Here is a 22,253-nt window from a genome sequence, read left to right as displayed (position 1 = left end):
ACAGAACCAACACATAAGAACAGCTGCTACTTCTGCAAAAAGCAGAACTATGGAAACTATTGAGCTCGTGAACATACAGATCAGAAAACGGGAATCAGGAAAGACCTGCTGCCTATTCTGACAAGCTCCAGAAAGCTGCAAACGAGAGCCTGGACCATTCCTGCAGAGGTGCACCTCCAGCACCTTTACTACCAACAGAAAATAGCTAAAAAACAGCAAGAAGAAGGTTTTTTTTTTTTTCCGAATGTGGAGAATCAACTTAGCTCCCAGAATCCTGGCCACAGGGGAGTCTCAGGGAAGAGACAGTTTTTTGTTTTCCAGTCAGTGCAAAAAATAAGACTCACTAGAAGAAGGTGCAACTAGACCATATCCCCCGAACTCACCTCCAGGAAGAACTTGTGAACACTGCACTCCATTGCCTTATCCCACTGGGAGCTCCCAATCAGGGTATCAATCATGGCAGAGACCTGAAAGGAAACCATATCTATTGCCACAAGAGCAAAAAAAAAACCCACACTACCCCTCCTCCCTTCATAGAATCAGCATTAAGGACGACCAAAGATCATGAGGCATAAGAGGAGAACCAACACTGTTAAAGAGAATGATGATCAAAATAAGAAAATAGGAAATTTAACATCACTCAGGAAGCAGAAGAGACAGCTCTAACATGATCAGGGAGATTAACTAAAGCTAGGATTCTTGGGAAAAGTGTCAAGTAGAGAACATGAAAACATTCTTAGAGATTTATGCTAAAACTGCTAAAATTGAACAGCATAAAGTATTTTAAAGTATAGAGAGGAAAATATGGACAGAAAATATAAATGAAAAGAGGTAAATAAAAGACCAATCCAAGAGATACAGCCTCCAAGGAGCAGGGGTTCTGGAATTAGAGAACACCCTCAAATGTAGCCCACCCAGAGAACATCCAGGCCAGACTAGAGCAGAAGGATAGGTTTTCAGGAGGAACAAATTCCGGGGAAAGGAGAATTCCTCACACTAGGTAGTATAATGTTAAACTAGAGAAGCTAGAAACACTTCTAAGAGCAATACAATTTTAGTAACATTGTTATAGAAATCTCATCCTAGCACACTATTCAATAGTAAACAACAATATAAATGCTGCTCAATGATTCCTCACTTTTAGAGTCAACCCAAAATTACCCAGTTTTTAAATGTCAGCGCAGACGTATAAAATAGTACATGGACCAAATAAAACACACATATGGGATGAGTCCAGGCCCCAGGCCCCAGCCAGCAACCACTACAGCCATCAGCCGACAGGACCTTCAAAATGGTGGTCTCCAGCCAGAAGTTTTCTGAAGTTGTATTTAATTTAAGAAGTTTGTAACCATTACTATTTGATCCAGAAAGTCAGGTTGGGGAGGAAAAGCATAGATAATATGGTTGTGGTTTCAGAAAAAGAATGTAAATGTCAACACTTTGAAGAAAATAAAAGTAAACCTATAGTTGACTGATCATGGAAGACAGAAGTGGGGAAGGTGAAAGAAAGGGTAGGGACATTGGAGTCCTTGTCTTGTGAGTGGAAAGCCATGAGACACTGTTGGTAAGTTGCAAGTATACACACAAAAAATACAAGTGTAAACATAATATTAGAATTACCAAAAAGATCAAAAAAAGCATTTAAAATAATTAAACTATAAATATTTGAAAGGAAGAGGACCAAATGTGAGCCAAATCCTCATTTTTCAGAGAAGGTGTCAACAGATGATTATTAAACACCTGCTCTGTGGGGCTCCTGGCCGGCTCAGTCAGAAGAGCATATGACTCTTGATCTTGGGGTCATGAGTTCGAGCCCCGTGTTGGGTGTAGAAATTATTAAAAATTTAAAAAAATCTTAAAAAAATACTATTCTGTGCCAGGCACTAGGCCAGGTGCAAGGAGACAGTATTATACACAGGAGCAGGAGGGGGAATCTGACCATGACTGAAGAAATAGAGGTAAAATATATATCATCTAGGGTTATGGAGGTAACCATTAAGAAATACCAAAACAAGCATAGTAAACAAGGTTGCCTGTGGGTCATGGTATTACTGATGGGGGTGGGGGGTTGTGGAGAAATAAGCTATTCTTTCCCTGAAATGCTCTGTGTACTATCTAAGAGGCCACTATGGCTGAAACTGCAATGTGGCCCCTTCACTGACAGGCAACTGTTTCAGCTGCAGAAAGCCAATCCTCCCAGAGTAACATAGCTTCCCAGGCAGCCACACTTAATGAACGACTTATCCTGAAGTGGGCTTGGCCATCTCAACCCAACTTGGAACCGATCACTCTTCAGAGCCACTCTAGCTCCTGAGAATCAGGGGATACTGTCATTGGGACTTCACTTCTATATGTTTCTGCTTCCCTTCATGCCCTTCCACAAGGGTTAATCCCAATGGTGTTCAGTAATAATCTATACACTACCCTCTGTCTCAGAACCTGCTTCCCAGGAAACCCATCTCTATGACAACCATTTGGTGGAGGTATTACATTGATAAATACAAGTTTAAATGCCAGAAGAGAACCAGTGGTGGCTTATTCATTGTAATATACAACAAATGAGTAATTAGCCAGTAAAACAGAATATTTGTGACAACAGAATTTGCTTTCACTTTTATTAACATAAGTTTCATTTTGTTTTATTCCATTTTGTCCTCTTGTATATTTTTGTCAAGGAAGGACTGCTTTTTACCAAATATTTAACCCCAAATATGAAATTGGAGTGTTATTTTGGATACACAAAAAACATTACTAGGTTTTTATTACTGTGCATTTCCTTTGTATTATACACTTTAATTCCATCAATACTTTACCTCATGACAAGATATTGTTACTGACTGGGCAAAAGAATACATTTCAGTTATGCAATATATTAACTCATATATATGTATATAACTTTACCACCAAAGGATAGTAAATTCTTTTTTGCAGTGTTATCTCAGCAAGGCAAAGATTGTAGCTCCATTATTTATGTATCTGATTCCTAAATATTTCATATAAGGCAGATGGCCAATAAATTTTAAAGCATGAATGAATGAATGAAAGAATGGACTTGCTTCATACAATATTTCATCCAGAAATCTTTCACAATTATTAGCATATACAGACTTCTTGCTATGTTACTCATGATATTCTAAGTTCTAGGTATGTCAACCTCCTTGCAGTTCCTACACACTACAAGTCTCTGTTTCTCAATAATTAAATTCTTAAGTATTTATTAAATAACTACTCTGGGCCAGGCAGTATGCTGGTGTTGAGGATATAATAATGCTCGTGGGGTGGAAGGAGCAATGCTTGAAATGCATCTCATTGTTGTTCACTCTCTCCCTTCGCCTTTAACACTACACGGTTTTGATTTTCTGGCAAATTTTTATTCTTCCAACATAAAGTGGTGATTAAGAGTATGGATTCAGACTACCAGCATTCAAAGCCTTGTTCCATAGTTACTAGTTATGTGACTTTGAGCAAGTTCCTTAACCTCTAAGTGTGCAATTTTCTCATATTTAAAACATGGATAATAATCATATCTACCTCATACAGTTGTTAAAGAATTAAGTGGTATAATGTATGTAAAGGTCTCAGGTTAGTTCCTAGTTCATAACTGTTTAATAAATGTTAGCTATTATTGCCAATATTATGATGTCCTGTTGCTAGGAAAAGTTGAATGCTGACAACAAATTCTAAGATATATTAGCTGCCACCAAAGTGAGTGACTTTAGATCATCAACAAATCTTTTATTATTTTTTATAAAAATTTTTTTGATCTGAAAAAAATATCTAGTATGTACAATAGAGAATTAATAATCAAGCTAGCCTACCGTATTATCCAGAAATTACTACAATGTTGTGGAGGCACTAGGAAGAACAGCAAAATTTGGAAAGGAGAAAAGGAAGAGAACCCACATTGTTCTAGGTTTAAGGAAGCAAGTGTTTTGAAGCATATTCACCTTGCTTTAATTACTTCTTCCATCACTTTTGTGAAGTAAGTAAAGCTTCCACAGTTGTCCTCATTGGAACTCTGAAGACCCAAGAGTTAGCAACATTATATTGGTCTCATGGTTTCCTTTTATTATGGAATAAAACCAGTACTAGAAACCAGAATGTACAGCTTCTTGTCAAATGTTCTTTCTACTACCCAAAGTTCTTACATATGCACACACAGGATTTTAAATCAAAGCTTTAAAAGGTTCTTTCCCTGGTCAAACTTAGATGCTCTAGACGGTGGGATGCCTGGGTGGCTCAGTTGGTTAAGCATCTGCCTTTGGCTCAGGTCATGATTTCAGGGTTCTGGGATCAAGGCCTGCAACGGGCTCCTTGCTCAGCAGGGAGCCTGCTTCTCCCTCTGTCTGCCATTCTCCCTGCTTGTGCTCTCTCTCTCTGACAAATAAATAAATAAAATCTTTTAAAAATGATCTAGATGGTTAGTCACTGTGGTATCACTTATGTGAGTGCACAGCTGTGCAGTCTCTCCATCAACGCAGCAGAGAGTTCCATAGGAGGGATGATGTGGAAACATGTGTTGTCAGGAAGACAGTGGATTGCTACTCCTTTCTGCCTCCTCTTCCAGTCAGGCAATCGATCAGCAGCGTGTATTAAGCATCAATCATATGCTCATTCTGTAGGTAATCTAAGATATCGAACCTGATCTTAATTTACCAGCAATTTAGCTGAATGCCAAACTCTTCGCATGAAACAGTGAGTATTGTTTGGGTGAATAATAGTTTTTTCTCCTTGGGGGTCTTGGATTCAAGTGCATTATCTGTAGTAACATCTAACTTTCAGAGTTGTTATTAGGATCAGTAGAGATACCATGTGAAAGTCACTAGAGCATTGTCAAGCGCATAACAAGAGCTTAGGAAATAGTAGCTGGTGTCATGGGCAATGTGGGTATCTGTAGTAGTGGATAACTAAATTTTGAATATTTTAAGCCTGTGGGTTCCAATGGTAATGACATGCTCATGGAAGTATTAATGTGCATTAGTTTGATGTCCATTTTCAGAGGAAGAGCTAGTATCAGAATTTTTTTCCTGAAAGAAACTTCTGTATTCCTTTTTAGGGCCACCATAACAAAATGCCACAGACTGAGTGTTTGAAACAACAGAAATTTATTTTGTCACAGCTTTGGGGACTAGGAGTCAAAGATCAAGGTGTCAGCAGGTTTGACTTCTTCTGAGGCCTCTCTCCTGGCATACATATGGCTGCATTCTTGCGTGTTCCCTTGGTTTTCTCTCTGTATGTCCAAATTTCTTCTTATAAGGACTCCAGTCATATTGGATTATGGCTCACCCTCAAGACCTCATTGTAATCTAATCACCTCTTGAAAGACCTTACTTTCAAATATGGTTACATTCTGAGACACTAGGGTTAGGACTTCAATATATGAATGTGAGGACGGCACAATTTGTTCCATCATACCTTTGCAAGATGGAACTGCCTCACAGAGATGGATTATGTACAACAAGCATTATTATTGCCTTGTTGAAGGACCCAAGTGGAAAAGAAAGGATAAGAGAGATAAGGAAACTCTGACCATTGCAGAAGAATGTGGCACACACTTGAAGTACGGAAGAGTGCATTGATACTCTATGGATGGATCTGCAGGAGATTTAGTCCAATAATACAGAGGAAGGAGGAATGGAATTTCCCTCAGTAGGTCTCAGTAGGTGTGACTGCAGGGCAAGGAATGAGAACATGTCCTCATACCTCAGTGTCTGGAGAGATGATCATTGGAATAAGCCATCTCCTTCTTACAGGCCAGGACTGCTTTCTTTTCAGAGTTACCAGGCAACAGAGAAGAGGGTGCCTAATAGCATTTGGGGTGTCCATGCATTCAGGGTCTAGAAATGCCCAGGCAAGATAACTATGCTGATACTTTAAAAAATACACTTACATTTCTTTTTTTTTTATTTATGTTCAGTTAGCCACTATATAGTACATCATTAGTTTCTGATGTAGTGTTCGATGATTCATTAGTTACATATAACACCCAGTGCTCATCACAACACGTGCTGTCCTTAATACCCATCACCCAGCTACTCCATTCCTCCAGCCCCCTCCCCTCTGAAACCCCCAGTCTGTTTCCTGGGGTCCATAATCTCTTATAGTTCATCTCCCTCTCTGATTTCTCCCCCTTCAGATTTCCCTCCCTTCCCCTATGGTCCTCCATGCTATTGCTTACATTCCGCGTATGAGTGAAACCATATGATATTTTCTTTCTCTGCTTGACCTACTTCCCTTAGCATAATCCCCTCCAGTTCCATCCATGTCTATGCAAATGGTGGGTATTCATCCTTTCTGATGGCTGAATAATATTCCATTGTATATATGGACCATATGTTCTTTATCCATTCATCTGTTGAAGGGCATCTCAGCTCCTTCTTCTAAGAATGAACAATTATGAAAGTGTCATTGCAGGTGTCACCACCAAGGGCTATTTTCCAGAGCGACCTTAGGCACCAGCAACATGGTAGTGCTCCGCAGAAGCTGTAATATGCAATGATTAACACTCCAGGCTCTTGTTCCAACGTTGCTGGCTCACCATCAGAAGTGATACTTATTACTGGTTGGCTTTGGGCAAATTCCTTGACCACCACTTCCCAACACCTTCATATCTCAAATGGGAATAATAGGGAAGCCTGGGTGGCTCAGATGGTTAAGCATCTGCCTTCGGCTCACTCATAATAGCAGGGTCCTGAGATTGAGCCCCATGCTGGGCTCCCTGCTCCTCCCTCTCCCTCTGCCTGCCACTCCCCCTGCTAGTGCTCGCTCTCTCTCTCTGTCAATAAATAAATAAAATCTTAAAAAAATAAAATAAAATAAAATGGGAATAATACGGTTTCTTTCCTCACTGAGTAGCCTGAGAATTACATAAATTAAAATGTGTAAAGTGCTAAGAATATTTCATTACCAAGAAATCCAGAGCAAAGAAATCAATCTCACTAAAGGAGGGGAAACTTCCAAAATGTTCATTGTCAGATACAATAAATAAAAATACTGGGTGCCTTGTGAAAATTTATTGTCATATAATAGTAACTATTTTTAGAATAAGCATGTCCCAAATATTGCAGGGGCACTTTTACGCTAACCATTTGTCGTTAACCTGAAATTCCAACTAACTGGGCATCTTGTATTTTATCGGGCAACCCTAAAGGAAGCATACTGAGTGATAATAGGAAAGAACATCAAAGAGCACAATACCTTGGAAGTCACAGTTGTTTAATACACACATGCCATGGGGCTGCTTGAATGATTTAGTAGAGCCAAGGGGCTACCATGTAGAGAACCTGTGATAGAAACAGAACATTTGGATTGATGATGCATTCGGAAAACTAAGTAGCTATTTAAAAGCCAAGGAGAAAAATGAATTACTAAGCATCATGAAAGTAGCCACTGAATTATCATCTCAGTTCTCCAGTAGAATTTATGTATTAGAAGACATTCAATGAAAACTTGATACATGAAATATAAGTGAATAATGAAACAAATAAAGAACAAATACTTCAACGAATGAAATATATGAGAATAGTGAAATAGAAAGTATAGAATAAATGAAAGGAACCATGGATTCGGGAAGATAAGTGAGGAATGGCTTGTGGGAATCTAGCTGGAGGAGATGAAGAACAGTCTAGAATAGATGGAGTTGAAATGGAGAGAAAAGTTTCTAAAGACATTTCAAGATAAAAGTCACAGGACAGGGGAACTATGCACAAGCTTGACTATCATCATCCAGCTGTGAATACTTTCCTCAGAAATGTGCTGGTTCAGTTGCTTTGGACTTGGTATAAGATATATTCTATGGGAAAAATATTTCATTTGAATCCCTCAAGGTTTCCCATTCCAAGGACTCTGGGAAGAGAACAATAACAAAACAAAACAAAATGAAAGTTGTTGCTATTGTTGTTGTTTGCTTTTTTTTAATCACGAAAGTTTAATCATAATCAAAAGTAAATATTCATTAAACAGTGAAGAGTCACACTGTCTCCAAGAGGACTTCTAAAAGTAAAAGGTAGGATGTATGTACATGACATTTGAGAGTCCCAATGTAGGTAAGTTTCATCGAAGACTGTTGTTCCAGTATTCTGATCTGTACACATACCAAACATTTCCAAACACTCTCTCCTCTTGAATATAATACAAGAGAAAAAATACAGTTCAACCTATTCGAAGTGGCAAATCACAAAGGATTTTCTCTTTTAACGGGTACACACTTAGTGTTTATTGATGCTGTAGAACGCACAAACCAACAAAGGAATAAAAGGAATTAAAAGAAAGTAAAGTCATCATAAGTCTTCATATAAATGAAGTATGTATCTCCATTAGCACAGAGAGGTTTCGAATTTTGAAGTTGGTCGGAAATTAGCTGACATTTCTTTAAACTTGACAGCTATGGAAAATGTGCAGCAGGAATAATTTGATATTTATTAAAAATAAGTATTATCATTAATAGGATTGAGTGTTTTAGAATTCACAGAGAAATTGCAGTGGTTTATTTTTTTAAATATTTGATGGTTTTGGTATATCACAAAACAATTTTTAAAAGCATTGTTCTATAATCTTCAAACTCATTTATTTTTTAAAAAAAATGTAATCGTGTTTTTGATGCAATTAACCCTAGCTCAATTTTTGAACACTAATTGGTCTCATTAGCACAGATTTTTTACTTTTAACTCAGAGGGGGACAAAAGCTTTTCCAAAACCCCCCAATAGTTATAGGGTTGAACTTTGAAATTTTCTCTGTGGAACTTCTAACAGAAAAGCAGGTTGTCTGATACCACACATTTAGTTGGATGGCATGAAAGTATTGCTACAATCCCCAAAATGATCAGGCTTGACATTCACACTGTCCCACTTTCATCCCCCTCACAGTTTTGCCAAAGGATGTTGTTCTCTCACTGTCGCATATTCAGAAATCCAGTTTCATATTTTCTGAGTATTTTATAATCCAGCACTTTAGGAGTACAAGTGCAGCAAGGACAGAACAGAATTAAAGCAGAGAGCCAAATGGAAACACCAACAAGAGCGTTTCCACCACTATTTCTCCCTCAAAAGCACGGGCCAATTAAGTCTCTAGCAGTGACATGAAAGTGGAACATTCAAGTTCAGCTCATATTCTGTGATGAAATTAAGTACTGGCCACTACTATCAGCCAACTAACATTAGGAATACTCAAAATGAAGAGCTAATAATCAAAAGAATGCAAAGAAAAAATATCTTCAAACACTTAGGCTTATAATCTCACATTTAATTAGAACCCACAAAATGTTGAGTTCCCTCAAAAAGGACTACTAATATTGTTACAAGAGAGTCAGAAAGCAATAATAGTAATAAACCAAACTTTGTTTTTACCTACTCAATATTTATTAAACCATAGTTCAATGTGTTGGGAATATATTATTAATAAAAGTGTATTAATTAATATATTACATTAAGTATGGCACATAAATAAGTCTTAATATGGTTTCAAGAAGCTAGTAACATAAAAACTAGTTAGAAGTACACACATGAGGGGCACCTTGGTGACTCAGTTGGTTAGGCGACTGACTCTTGGTATCGGCTCAGGTCATGATCTCAGGGCTGTGAAATGGAGCCGCGGGTGGGGCTCCACGCTTGGCATGGAGTCTGCTTGGGGTTCTCTCTCTCCCTCTCCTTCTGCCCCTCCCCCCTTTTCTCTCACTCTCTTAAAAAAATTTTTAAAAAGAAGTATACACACAATGCTGGTCATGGGCGCCACACCATGAGTGCAGATGCTACACAAGTCAACAAAGTTTAGTTCTTAGCCTGTGAAAACAACAACATTAGTTACCTAAGTTAATATATCTTCCCAAATTAAACAATTTATTTTCCAATAGAAATATCATGTTCCTATGATATTAAGGACAATCAAACATAATAAGTCACTGGAAAAAATAAATTAAAAAATGAGACATTTCAGCATGAAAAGAAAAAAAAAGGCTAATATTCCATATACCTAAATTCAGAATCTAAGCCTTGCTTCAAATGACTGTATAGTTCATCAGGGAAAATGACTGGTATCTAAAAAGCTATAATACAAGCTAGAACATGATTAAATGCCATAAAAGAGGACCAGAATATGAGATGGAAGTTCCAAGAAGGAAGTGAAGGTATCCAGTTAGGAAATGTGCCACATTCCATGGGGAGAAAGCATTTGAGTGTGTGTTGGAGCCTTTGGGAGTGTTAGGACCCTCTGGGCTGAGAGGGAGTTCTATGCAGAGGGAATGTCGTAAGCAAAGCTACAGAAGTGAAAAATTCTGAGACATGTACCACCAGGTCCAGAAAACAGTTCCATTGGCAAAACGTGCTCTTTATAAAGGGGAAATATGAGTAATAACAGTAGGGAAATAGTGAGAACATATAGGAAAATAAAATTTCCTTGATTTCTCAGTTTTCCTACAAAAAGCCTACCCTCTTGAGACATAGAAATAAAAAACAAAATGTTTGCTTTCACTTTCCCTAGAAACATTTTACCTTCCACACACCATTAAGATTAGATTGGCACTTATCTGTAGTTAACTGCTCTGATCTATAATTATGATAGAACTTCTCTTATCTCCCCTAGAGAGCCAAATGGTTACAATGTGGATTAGGCCCCTAGATTAAATAATCACGTATCAAGAAGACTGTTTCCCTAGGGATTTATAATTCAAAAGGGATGAAGCCCAGAATTTGGATACATCTTTAGGTCATAAAAGCTGTGGAGTCCAGGGTTTACATGTTCCTTGGAAAGATGTATTTACATTCTAAAAGGTTGTGACAACTCAGAATCCTTTCCATCTCATTTAAAGAACAAGGGTTTGTTTGTTTGTTTGTTTTCTCTCCTTTCAGAAGGGGAAAGGAGCAGCTGTTTTTCCCCTGAACAAAGCCATTTTTCTCCATCTCTCCTCTACAGAAACTCATCACTTGCCTTGAAAGTGTCCATAGGAGCTTATGTTGCCTACAGTGTAGCTTTGGGGAAGCAATGCTACAATGTTACTGTTGATCTGGTTGTGAGCATCAATACAGAACTCTTTCCCCTCACCCAGATGCCTTGTATTCCTGTACTAACATATATATAGACACACATACTCATATATATGTCTATACACACACATATACGTAGATATGCAGTATTCAGGTATACACATATGCACAAAAGGGAGAATATCTCAGAACCTCCATAGTTTTTGAAAAAATAGGGTCAGATCATGAAGAACATTCCCCAGCAAGCCTAAAGTTTTAATTTTAAAATGCTTCCTGTGAACTGCAGGAAACACCTTCCAAAACCTGCAGGAAAGTCATGCCTTATCCCTGCGGACATTACAACTGCTTCCAGCATAACATCATCTCAGTGATGTTATAAAATGTCGCTGTAGCCCACAACAGAGAACAGAGAGACAGGTGAAAATCAAAACAGCAGTTGCAACCTAAGACAATTTAGTTCAACAAAACTCAATTTTATTTAGTTAACTTTCCTCTTGGGAATTTGAGGATACTAAAAAAAGATATTTTCAAGATGGCGTCCTTCAAGGAACTGATTTTTTTTTTCTCGTGAGACAAGACAAATACACACTTGAACTAGACCAGTGCTAAGATTTTAGTTTAGACAGTAGTTGCTAAAAATATTTAGGAAAGGAGAATTCAGTGCCGTTAGGAGACCATATTTCTGAAGGAGGTGTGTTCAGAAAGACTCTTCCTTCCCTACTTCATAATGAGTCATTTCCTTATATTGTAGTTCCCCAAATGGAACTGATAATTCTATACCTACCTGCCTGCGACCCTTTACATTCTCCCAAAGCACCAGATGTCAATGAACACCAGGATAGGAAAGGATGGGTTGACCAGATTCAGAAATTATTTATAGGAGCATCTAGAATTCACTTGATTTTTCTCATTCAAGATCTTTGTACCTCTTGGCTTTGTAGTGAGGGAAGTTTGAATTTGATCTTGGACAGTTTACTTAATCTCTCTGAGATACAGAGTTTCTCTTCTGTGCAATGATGAGGCCCTGCAGATAAAATGAGATGTCAGTTAGAAAATGACCATCATATCAGCTGACTCATAGACACTCAAAAACTATTATTCCCTGCTCTCCTGAAGCCACTCCTCCCAGATACACTTGATTCTAGAAATGGCTTTCAAGTGAAAAGTGAGACAATAGGGATGTCATTGCGTTGGGCAGAGGTGGACAGTTAGCAGTATATAAGGACATAAAATTGCTTATGATTTTCACCTTTAGTCATAAATATGAAAGGTGACAGACATAAGAAAAATATTGAGAGTTCCCTATGGTATGGCAAGCTGCAGAATCAGGGAAAACATGAAAAGCAAGTGTTTGAATTTTTTCTGCTCAATGAAAAAGCAGTAGAAATGACAGACATACAAGTGGAGAAAAACATGGATCCAAATGAATTTTTTAAATATGTAAACAAACAGGATTGTATTCAGTTATAGGAAAAGTATCAACATCACATAGGGTGATCAAAAATGTTTCTAAGTTAAAGGACAAAAAAATTAAGAATAAATTCAAGATCTCTTTTTGAAATTTTTAATAATGTAACTGGCTCAGATTTTCAATAAATTGCAAGGTTTTCTCAGGGGGAAAGAGTAAAGAATATAAATTAATCAGATACCAAAAAGTGAAAATTACATTTAGTTGAATAATAGCAATGAATCTGAAAATGTGCTGGAAACTCAGGGAAGTTGATCCACTGTCCAGTTTCTTGAATGACTGGATCTGGGTCAATAATCTTTTCTGATAATAACTCCTTGTGTCTTTTACTTTTCAGTGCGTGATCGTTGCCATCATTTGATAAAGAGAAATTTTTTAACTGTTGTGAACCAGTGTGTTTTCATGGTGCTACCTGGCTGCAAATCTGAAGTGACATCAGGCACGTGCTCTCTTTACTAATCCTAAAGTTTGGAGAAGCCAAACATCTAATTTGGTCTGCATACTGTGCTTTTGTTTTTCAAGAGAGACTATTGATGTTTGAGTTTGTTTTATATAGGTTTCTTCTAAAAATATGTTGATTTTACTGATTTGATGCCAAGATTTTGCTTTCTAAATAGGGAATTCTGAAGCTTCTCCTTTCTCATCTGATGACAGCTTCACCTGTTGAGGACAGGAATTTCATGGCTCACAGTTTTTCCCTATGTACCATATATTCAATTGAATAAGATTCTTGGTCAATTTCCCTTCTAAGACTTCAAGTCTCCTTAACACCTGGAATGTGTTCACTGCTTCCCTCTATCTTGAAAAAAATAGAAATAACAAATTCATTGCGTTAATTACTTTCTCAAGTATATTTACCAATTTGCATAAATTTCTCAAAAAATAAAATTTGCATTTTTTAATAAGCTTGCAAAGTTCCACTTAGAAACAATTTGCCAAAAATGGCACTAGGCTGCTTTTAAATGCTGTGATTAAAGAGCAGAGGGGGACCTGTCCATTGAACCTGCTTCAAATGAAGTAATAAAATTACAATTAAATGAAATCAATGCCAAGGGAGGCTATGAGAGATCTTAGAAGACCTGCTCCTACCTCAGGCATTTTTAAAATCTTTTTATTGAAATATAACATGTATACAGAGAAATACACAAGTTATTAGTATATAACTCAAAGAAATGCCACAAATTGAATCTGCCTGTGCAATAAATAGCCGCTTGTGAATAACTGTTCATGTAACTACTCCTCCCCAAAAGAAGAACCACTATTCAAACTTTTAAACCACGGATTTTGGTGTTCTGAAGTTTATATAAATGGAATCGTAGAGTGTATGCTCTTGTGTACCATTTATTTTGCTCCATATTAGGCTTCTGAGATTTATCTATGTCCCTGAATATTGGTCAATCCACCTTTTCAGCATAAACTAGGTGTGGGGGAATCTGTGTATTCTGCCTCCCCAATTGGTGGACATTCCCAATCCTCCATATTCACATAGAATGCTTAAACCAGCATAGTCATAGTTTTAAATTCTGTGAAACTCTCAACTTATTATGAAAAATTTTAAGCATATACAAAATAGAAAGAAGAACAAAATGAACCCACATGTAGCTACCATCTAGTGTCAACAACTTCATCAACTCAGGAATTCTTTTATTTTTTTAAGATTTATTTATTTATTTATTTGAGAGCAAGAGAAAGAACATGGAGGGCGAGGGGTAGAGGGAAAGGGTGAGAAAGTCTTAAGCAGACTCCATGCTGAGTGCAGAGCCCCACTGGGAGCTCCATGCAGGGCTTGATCTTGGGACCAGAGCCTAAACCAAGAGTTGGTAGCTTAATCGACTGTGGCGCCCAGGTGCCCCCAGGAGTTCTTGTTTCATCTGCAATTCCACTTGCTTCCCTCTCTTCAATTCACAGTATGGGATTATTTTTTAAATACCCTATATCATTTCATGTATAAACATTTCAGTGTTTAACTGAGAAAGCTAGGACTCATTTTAACGTTTATTTTTTTTAAATCATTTTTTATTATATTATGTTAGTCACCATAGAGTACATCCCCAGATTCCGATTNCGATGTAAAGTTCGATGCTCCATTAGTTGCGTATAACACCCAGTGCACCATGCAATACGTGCTCTCCTTACTACCCATCACCGGTCTATTCCATTCCCCCACCCCCCATCCCTCTGAAGCCCTCAGTTTGTTTCTCATAGTCCATAGTCTCTCATGTTTCATTCCCCCTTCTGATTATCCCCCCCTTTCTTTATCCCTTTCTTCCCCTACCAATCATCCTAGTTCTTATGTTCCATAGATGAGAGAAATCATATGATAGTTGTCTTTCTCTGCTTGACTTATTTCACTTAGCATTATCTCCTCCAGTGCCGTCCATGTTGCAGCAAATGTTGAGAACTCGTTCTTTCTGATAGCTGAGTAATATTCCATTGTATATATGGACCACAGCTTCTTAATCCAGTCATCTGTTGAAGGGCATCTCGGCTCCTTCCATGATTTGGCTATTGTGGACAATGCAGCTATGAACATTGGGGTGCATATGGCCCTTCTCTTTACTACGTCTGTATCTTTGGGGTAAACACCCAGTAGTGCAATGGCTGGGTCATAGGGTAGTTCAATTTTTAACTTTTTAAGGGACCTCCACACTGTTTTCCAGAGTGGCTGTACCAACTTGCATTCCCACCAACAATGTAGGAGGGATCCCCTTTCTCCACATCCTCTCCAACAATTGTTGTTTCTTGCCTTGTCTATTTTTGCCATTCTAACTGGCATAAGGTGGTATCTCAGTGTGGTTTTTTTGAATTTCCCTGATGGCTAATGATCTTGAACATTTTTTCATGTGTCTGTTAGCCATTTGTATGTCTTCGTTTAGTTTAAATACTATTATCATACCTAAAAGTAAAGAATTTCTTACTCAGTGTTCTGGTCAGCATTCAGAAGTCCCAATTTTATCATTTTCCCCATTTCTGCTTGTTTGTCTGGTTGGTTGCTTAAAACAGTGTCCAAACGAAGTCCATGTGCTTTAAATGGTTAATATGTCCCATTTAATCCCTAATCACTTCCCATCTGGTTTCCACTTTTCCCTTGCAACTCATTTTTTTTTAATTTTAGAAATGAAGTGGTTTTGAAAATTCTGCCACAGTATCCACACTATGGATTTAATGTTTGCCTTCCCTTGTTGTCTTTTTTTTTTTTCTGGATTCTAGCTGGTAGTTTATTTTGCATATTTTTCTCCCAAGGAAATTAGCTTTCACATTTATTCATTAGTTCCATTGTTTTTATGTTTTTTCAACTCATCAATTTCTGTTTTATCTTTACTAATTCTACTCTCTTTTAATTTACTTTTTCTAGTTTATTGAGCTGAGTGTTTAATTAATCTATTTTCTTTTTTGTCTTACTTTATAGGCATTTGTACTCTACTTTTTTCTTTTGTAGTTATTCTACTGTTGTCCCATAGACTTTTGTATGTCATACTCCATCATTGTGAAAGAATTTGTAATTTTATTTTTTAAATTTGACCCAAAAGGTTTTTAACGTTCTTTTTTCTTTCCTTTGTAAGTTGAACAACCTACTTGATTTTCATTTTCTGGGTGGGTGGTTTATTGCTATTATTCTTTTGTTTTATAAGTGTGTCCCCATATATTCTCCTTTGAATCTCTTACATTTTATGCTTTATGAGTTATTGCTGGGTTAGTGTACACATAAATATTAATAACTCTTCAATTTATTGTGATTTGTAGCCTTAAAGATTATAAAATATACTTATCTATCTTTGATGATTTTTGGTCTGACTTCTGCCTTGAAAGGTATGATTGTGAGCCCTGCTTTCTTTTGATTTGTATTCACCTAGTATATCTTTGCCCATCTTTTATTATTTTTAATGTTTGCTGAGACATAATTTACATACAATAAAATTCACCCTTTTAGGTGTACAGTTCTATGAATTTGGAAACTGTAAATAGTCATGTTGCTGCCACCACAATCCAAACATAAAATGGTTCTATCACCACCAAAAGTTGCTGTTCTTAGTCAATTATTAACTCACCTCCATCCTCTGATCTGATTTTACCCCTACCAAGTTTTCTTTATCCTTTCTTTAAAGTTTTTATTTAAATTCCAGTTAGTTAACATACATTGTTATATTAGTTCCAGGTGTACAATATAGTGATTCCACAACTCCATACATCACCCTGTGCTCATCACAGCAAGTGCCCTCCTTCATCCCCATCACCTATTTCACCCATACCCCTATCCACCTCCCCTCTGGTAACCATCAGTTTGTTCTCTATAGTTAAGAATCTGTTTCTTGGTTTGCCTCTCTTTCTCTCCCTTTTTTTCCCCCTTATACACATTTATTTTGTTTCTTATGGGTGAAATCATATGGCATGTATCTTTCTATGGTTGACTTATTTCGCTTAGCTCTACCCTTGCTTCTATAATTTAGCATAAAGCTTTTAAAAGCTATCCATGTTGTTATATGGATCATTAGTTCATTCCTTTCTGGGGTTGTGTAGTATCTGTTTTATGGCGTATACATTCACCAGTTGAAGGACATTTGTGTTGTTTCCGTAACTGGGCAAATAGTGAATAAAGCTGCTATAAATATTCACGTAAAAGTTTTTGTGTGAATATCTTCATTTTCCTTTAGTAATTACCTAGGAGAGGAATAGCTGGGTCATACAGTAAATGTATATTCAGTTTTATGAGAAACTGCCAGACTGTTTTCTAGAGTGGTTTCACCACTTTGCATTCTTAACAGCAATGTATCAGGGTTTCAGCTGCTATCAGTTATACCTTTTTCCTCTTTTTCTTTGCTTTTCTTTATTTCCCTTCCTTGCCCTTTCCTCTCTCTCTTCCTTTCACAATTCTAATAGAGGTACTGTGTTTTTGAATAATGGCTTTAGTTAGCATTTCCTATTGATTAATAACATTGGTAATCTTTTCATGTATTTATTGGCCATCTGTAATTCTTCTCTGATAAATATATGTTCAAATTCGAGGTCCTCTGTCATTTACTTTTTATGGAGCTGTGAGAGTTCTTCGTGTATTTCAGGTATCAGATCTTAGATGTGTGTTTTGCAACTATTTCCCTCCAGTCTGTGGCTTGTCTTAATTTCTTAATAAAGAAATTAGAACAGCAGATGCTTTTAATTTTGATGTCCAATTTATCATTTTCTTTTATGGTGTTTTTGTGTATGTGTGTTCTATCCAAAAAATCTTTGCCAAATCTGAAGTCACAATGATTTTCTCATGTTTTATTCTAGAAATTTTATAACTTAATTTTTACATATAGTTCTACAATTCATTTTGAGTTACTTTTTGTGTGTGGATGTGAGGTATAGGTTAAGGTTCAATATTTTTGTATATGGATGTCAGATTGTTTCAGCACAATTTATTAAAAGACCATTCCTTCTGCACTGAATTGTCTTGGAAATTTGTCAAAGTTAATTGACCATATTGGTGTGGGTCTATTTCTGGATACTCTAATCTCTTCCATTGTGTCTATCTTTTCACTAATACCACATTCTCCTTATTACTGTTGCTTTCTAGTAAGTATTGAAATCAAGTGCAAACTACTTGTTCTTCTTTGGGATTGGGATTGCATTGAATGTACAGATCAGTTTGGGGACAACTGATATATTAGTAATAATGAATTCTCAGTCCAGGAACACAATAATTTGTTCATTTACTCAAATCTTCTTTGATGGCTAGGATTAAAGCTTTATACATTTTTGTATAAAATATTTCACATATTTTGATAAATTTTATCCTATTTTATGTTTTGGCACAATTGTAAATAGTATTTTTTATTTCATTTTTCCATTGTTCATTGCTAGTATATAGATTTTATTTTTGCCTATTGTGCTTATATCTTGTGACCCTGCCCAAGTCACTAATTAGTTGTAGTAGCTTTTTTCAACACCCTTTGGAATTTTCTACTCAACGATCACATTGTCTGCAAAGATAGTTTGATTTCTTCCTTTCCAATTGGTATGTCCTTTGTTTCTCCTTCTTGCTTTACGACACTGGCTAGGAGCACTATGGGACATGAATAGAAATGGTGAAAGAAGACATTCCTGCTTTATTCCCAATCTTGGGTGGAAAACTTTCACAACCAAATATGATGTTAGCTGCATGGCTTTTGTAGAGGCTCTTTTTTCAGGTGGAAGAAGTTCCCTTTTTCTCCTAGTATAATTCCATTACAGTCATAGGTCATATTTTGTAAGATTATAATCCTTTCATAACTATTTTTAGCAGCTTATAATACGGTCCATCTTGTTTAACATTCCATCATATATTTGAAAAGAGTCTGTGTTCTCTTGATATTTATTATTCTATAAATACTGGGTTTAGTTTATTGATAGGTTGGTTATTTGGTTAGGTTAAGTTGATTGATAGTATTTTTCTATGTCCTTAGTGATTTTCTGTCTATGTGATCTACTGATTATAGAAAGAGGAATATTACATCCTCAAAGTATAATTGTGGATTTATTTTCCCCAGTCAGTGCTATCAGTTTTGCTTCATGTAGTTTGAAGTGTTATTGTCAGGTACAAACGCGTGTAGCGTTATTATGTCTTTTTGGTGAATTAGTCCACTTGGTGAGTTATTCCTCCTTTATCTCTAGTAATATTCTTGTTCTGAAGTCTACTTAGTCTTATATAAATATAGCCCTCCAGCTTTCTTTTTATTAGAGTTTGCATAGTACATCTTTTCCACACCTTTCAAAAATTCTTATTTTGAAATACTTTTAGATATACAGGAAAAAAATGTAAAAAGAGTAGAGTTTCCTTTCCCATCCATAATGTTAATATCATACAAAACCATAGAATATTTATGAAAGAACAGGAAATTAATCTTATACAAAACTAACAACTAATACACAGCTCTATTCTTAACTGGCTTTCATTTTTCTTACTAATGTTCTTTTTTTCTGGTACAGGATTCAATTCAGGATCTCAGATTTCAATTAATTGTTGTCTCATCTTGCTTAGCCTTATTTGTTTGTTTGTTTGTTTTCTGTGTGACACTGACACTATTGTTAAGTACTGCCCACTTATTTTGTAAAATTCCCCTCATTTGACTGTGTAATATTTTCTCATGATTAGAATAAGGTCACTTATTTTTGCCAAAAACAAAACACACAGAAATCATGTTTGGCCCTTCTTCAACAATATCAAGTGGTAAATGATGCTGGTATGATTTATTATCAATGATGTTAACATTGATCACTTAGTTGCGATGGTGGCTCTCATGTTTCTGCATTGTAAACTATCCCTTTTCATTTTTATATTTTTAAGAATCTTGTGAGAAGATATTTCAAGTTCATGCAAATTTCCTGTTTCTCATCCTATTTTGGCCACTAATTTGAGCATTCACTTTTGATTCTGTTAGTATTATTACTACAGTGTTTGTCTAATGGTGGTTTTCTGTTTCTATCATTTCATCTACATTTATTAATTATATTCTCCTATAAAAATGTCCCTTTATTTATTCATTCATTCAGTCATTTCTTTACACCTGTATGGATTTATGTATATGTATTTTCTTCTGAGTTACAATCTAGATTTTTTTCTCAACTTGTCCCAGATTTGGGCATTGGAAGTTGGAAACTTCATCCTATACACATTCCCTCATTATTTTTCAGTCCTTTTTTATTTTCTGAAAATACAAAATGTTCCAGATTCATCTTATAATTTACATCATTCATACTAAAAATCTTCAAGGAGCCCTCATCCCTTTTATCAGAAATGATATTTAGAAATCATGTTCTGCATGTAAGGTTTGCTTGCTATTATTTAATTCAGTGAATTATGGTAATCAGAATGTCTTTAGGAAATTATCCATTTCATCTACATTTTCAATTCTTTTTTCATAGATGCTTGGAATGTAATATCATGATTTTTAAAAAACTTTCTTCTGATATAATGCTTACCTCTTTATTTTGTCTTAGTTTCTACCTTCATACTTCCTTTCTTTATCAAGTTAATGAGTGATATGTCTTTTTTGTTCACTTTTTGAAAAAATAAGATTTTTGAATTATTAACTAGGTCCACTGTTTTTCTATTCTTGACCTCGTTAGCTTTTTATCCTTATTACTTCCTCCTTTGACTTTGTGGTAGGCAGAATAATGTCTCTCTCAAAGATGTACACATCCTAATACCAGGAACCTGTTACATAGCAGAAGGGAATTGATGTTGTAGATGGCATTAAGGTTGCTAATCACCTGATCTTAAAATAGGGAAATTCTTCTTGTCTTATCTGAGATCAAGGTTTCTGCAAGGTTGACTCCTTCTGAAGACTTCTGGTGTCCTGCTAGCAATCTTTGACATTCCCAAACTCAGCCTTCATCTTCGCTTGGTACTCTCCCAGTGTACCTCAATTTGTTCAAATTTTCCCTTTTTATAAGAACACTGGTCATACTGACTTAGGGACCCACCCTACTTCACTACACCCTCATCCTAAGTAGTTACATCTACAAAGACCTCATTTTCAAGTAAGTTCACTTTCTGAGGTATGGAAGGTTAGGACTTCAACATATGAAGTGAGGTGTGGGGCAGGAGGCACCACTGAATACATGACAAGGGCAATCTTTTGTTTCAGATCAGTCCATTTTTTAATTTTTCCAGACAGATTACTTTCAGGGTGATTGCTAACTGATGGCTATAAATTTGAGGAGTTGATTTAGTTCTTTATTAAGCACCAATTTGATCTTGAGATGCATTCTGCTATCTTTTTTTTTCAAAAATATTCAAATTCTAAAATTAAAGGATCAAGCTGATTCATAAACTTCATAATGCTATGTTGATTTGTACTCATGACCTTGGAGATACTGATATAAAGCTTAAGGAAGATTTGCCTAAAGTATAGCCTAAGAAACAATATGCATAACACCTGACCAGGCATTCAGAGTTAAAAATAAACATTAAATAAATTATATTAAATACAGTTAAATTATTTTAATTATAATATAAATATTAATTTTATATAAATATTAAGCAAATCATTGTACATATATTTAAATCAAATTAATTTAAAATTTTGATAATTATTTAAATACTAATTAACACATGTTATTAATATTAGAAATATTTATACAACTCTATACTGCCCATAAATATCTGAAAAGGGGGTCTGGGAATCAATAGGATTAGCTGGGATTTCCCCAAATGATTGATGAAAAATGTGGGTAGAAATGTCCAAATTGCATTTCCCTGTCAAGGAAGAGTAAACTTCTGTCATGAAATATAATACTCTGTCTAGGTTCTCTGTAATATATATTTCTCCAAGCCACTGTTTCTTGTGTAGGTGAAGATTCAGGGTGCAAATTAGTTACCTAATGGTCATTATATATTTCACTTTCTCTAAAATATCCTCCTCCTGTCTCGAAAGTTACATATATGCATAAGGGTTGGTTATGAGGTTCCTCCCATTTGAAGTGGTTGGTTACTATATGGAAGTAACACAAGTAAGGAAGGATACAGTGGAGTCCTTTGGTCATTTTATTACATTGCCTTCTATCTATGAAGCAAGTTCTGGTACAAACAGAGCAGTGGCCTCTCTGGTCACAAGCAACCCCACGTAATTATCAAAGAAACATGTTTGTTGTGTACTCTGAGTCTTGCTGAACTCCCATGAATCGTTTATCCACTGCAATTCTGTATTCATGGGGCATGGTGAACACTAAATGAGAATAGAGAAGCAAGGAACACTACACATGTTATCTTGTGTGTATGCTCCCATCATTCTCTTAGAAATCACACATTCAAAGATAAAATTAAGAATGTCAAGATGGTAAGAGTAAA

The 22,253-nt window shown here is 36.1% G+C and overlaps 1 long non-coding RNA gene across 1 annotated transcript; it reads right to left on the bottom strand.

Annotated features, from left to right (window-relative positions):
- Nucleotides 1-382: 382 nt before the first annotated feature.
- LOC117803503 lies at nucleotides 383-11,996 on the bottom strand. The gene is made up of 3 exons (XR_004627472.1): nucleotides 11,904-11,996; nucleotides 7,198-7,283; nucleotides 383-467 (listed from the first exon to the last, which is right to left on the bottom strand). It is a non-coding gene; the product is annotated as an uncharacterized LOC117803503 (long non-coding RNA).
- Nucleotides 11,997-22,253: the final 10,257 nt, after the last annotated feature.

Source organism: Ailuropoda melanoleuca, chromosome 1, assembly GCF_002007445.2.
Source record: "Ailuropoda melanoleuca isolate Jingjing chromosome 1, ASM200744v2, whole genome shotgun sequence".
In the NCBI taxonomy this organism is placed as follows: Eukaryota; Metazoa; Chordata; class Mammalia; order Carnivora; family Ursidae; genus Ailuropoda; species Ailuropoda melanoleuca.
The sequence above is the reverse complement of the archived record's forward strand: the minus strand, read 5'-3'. Positions and strand labels throughout refer to the sequence as shown.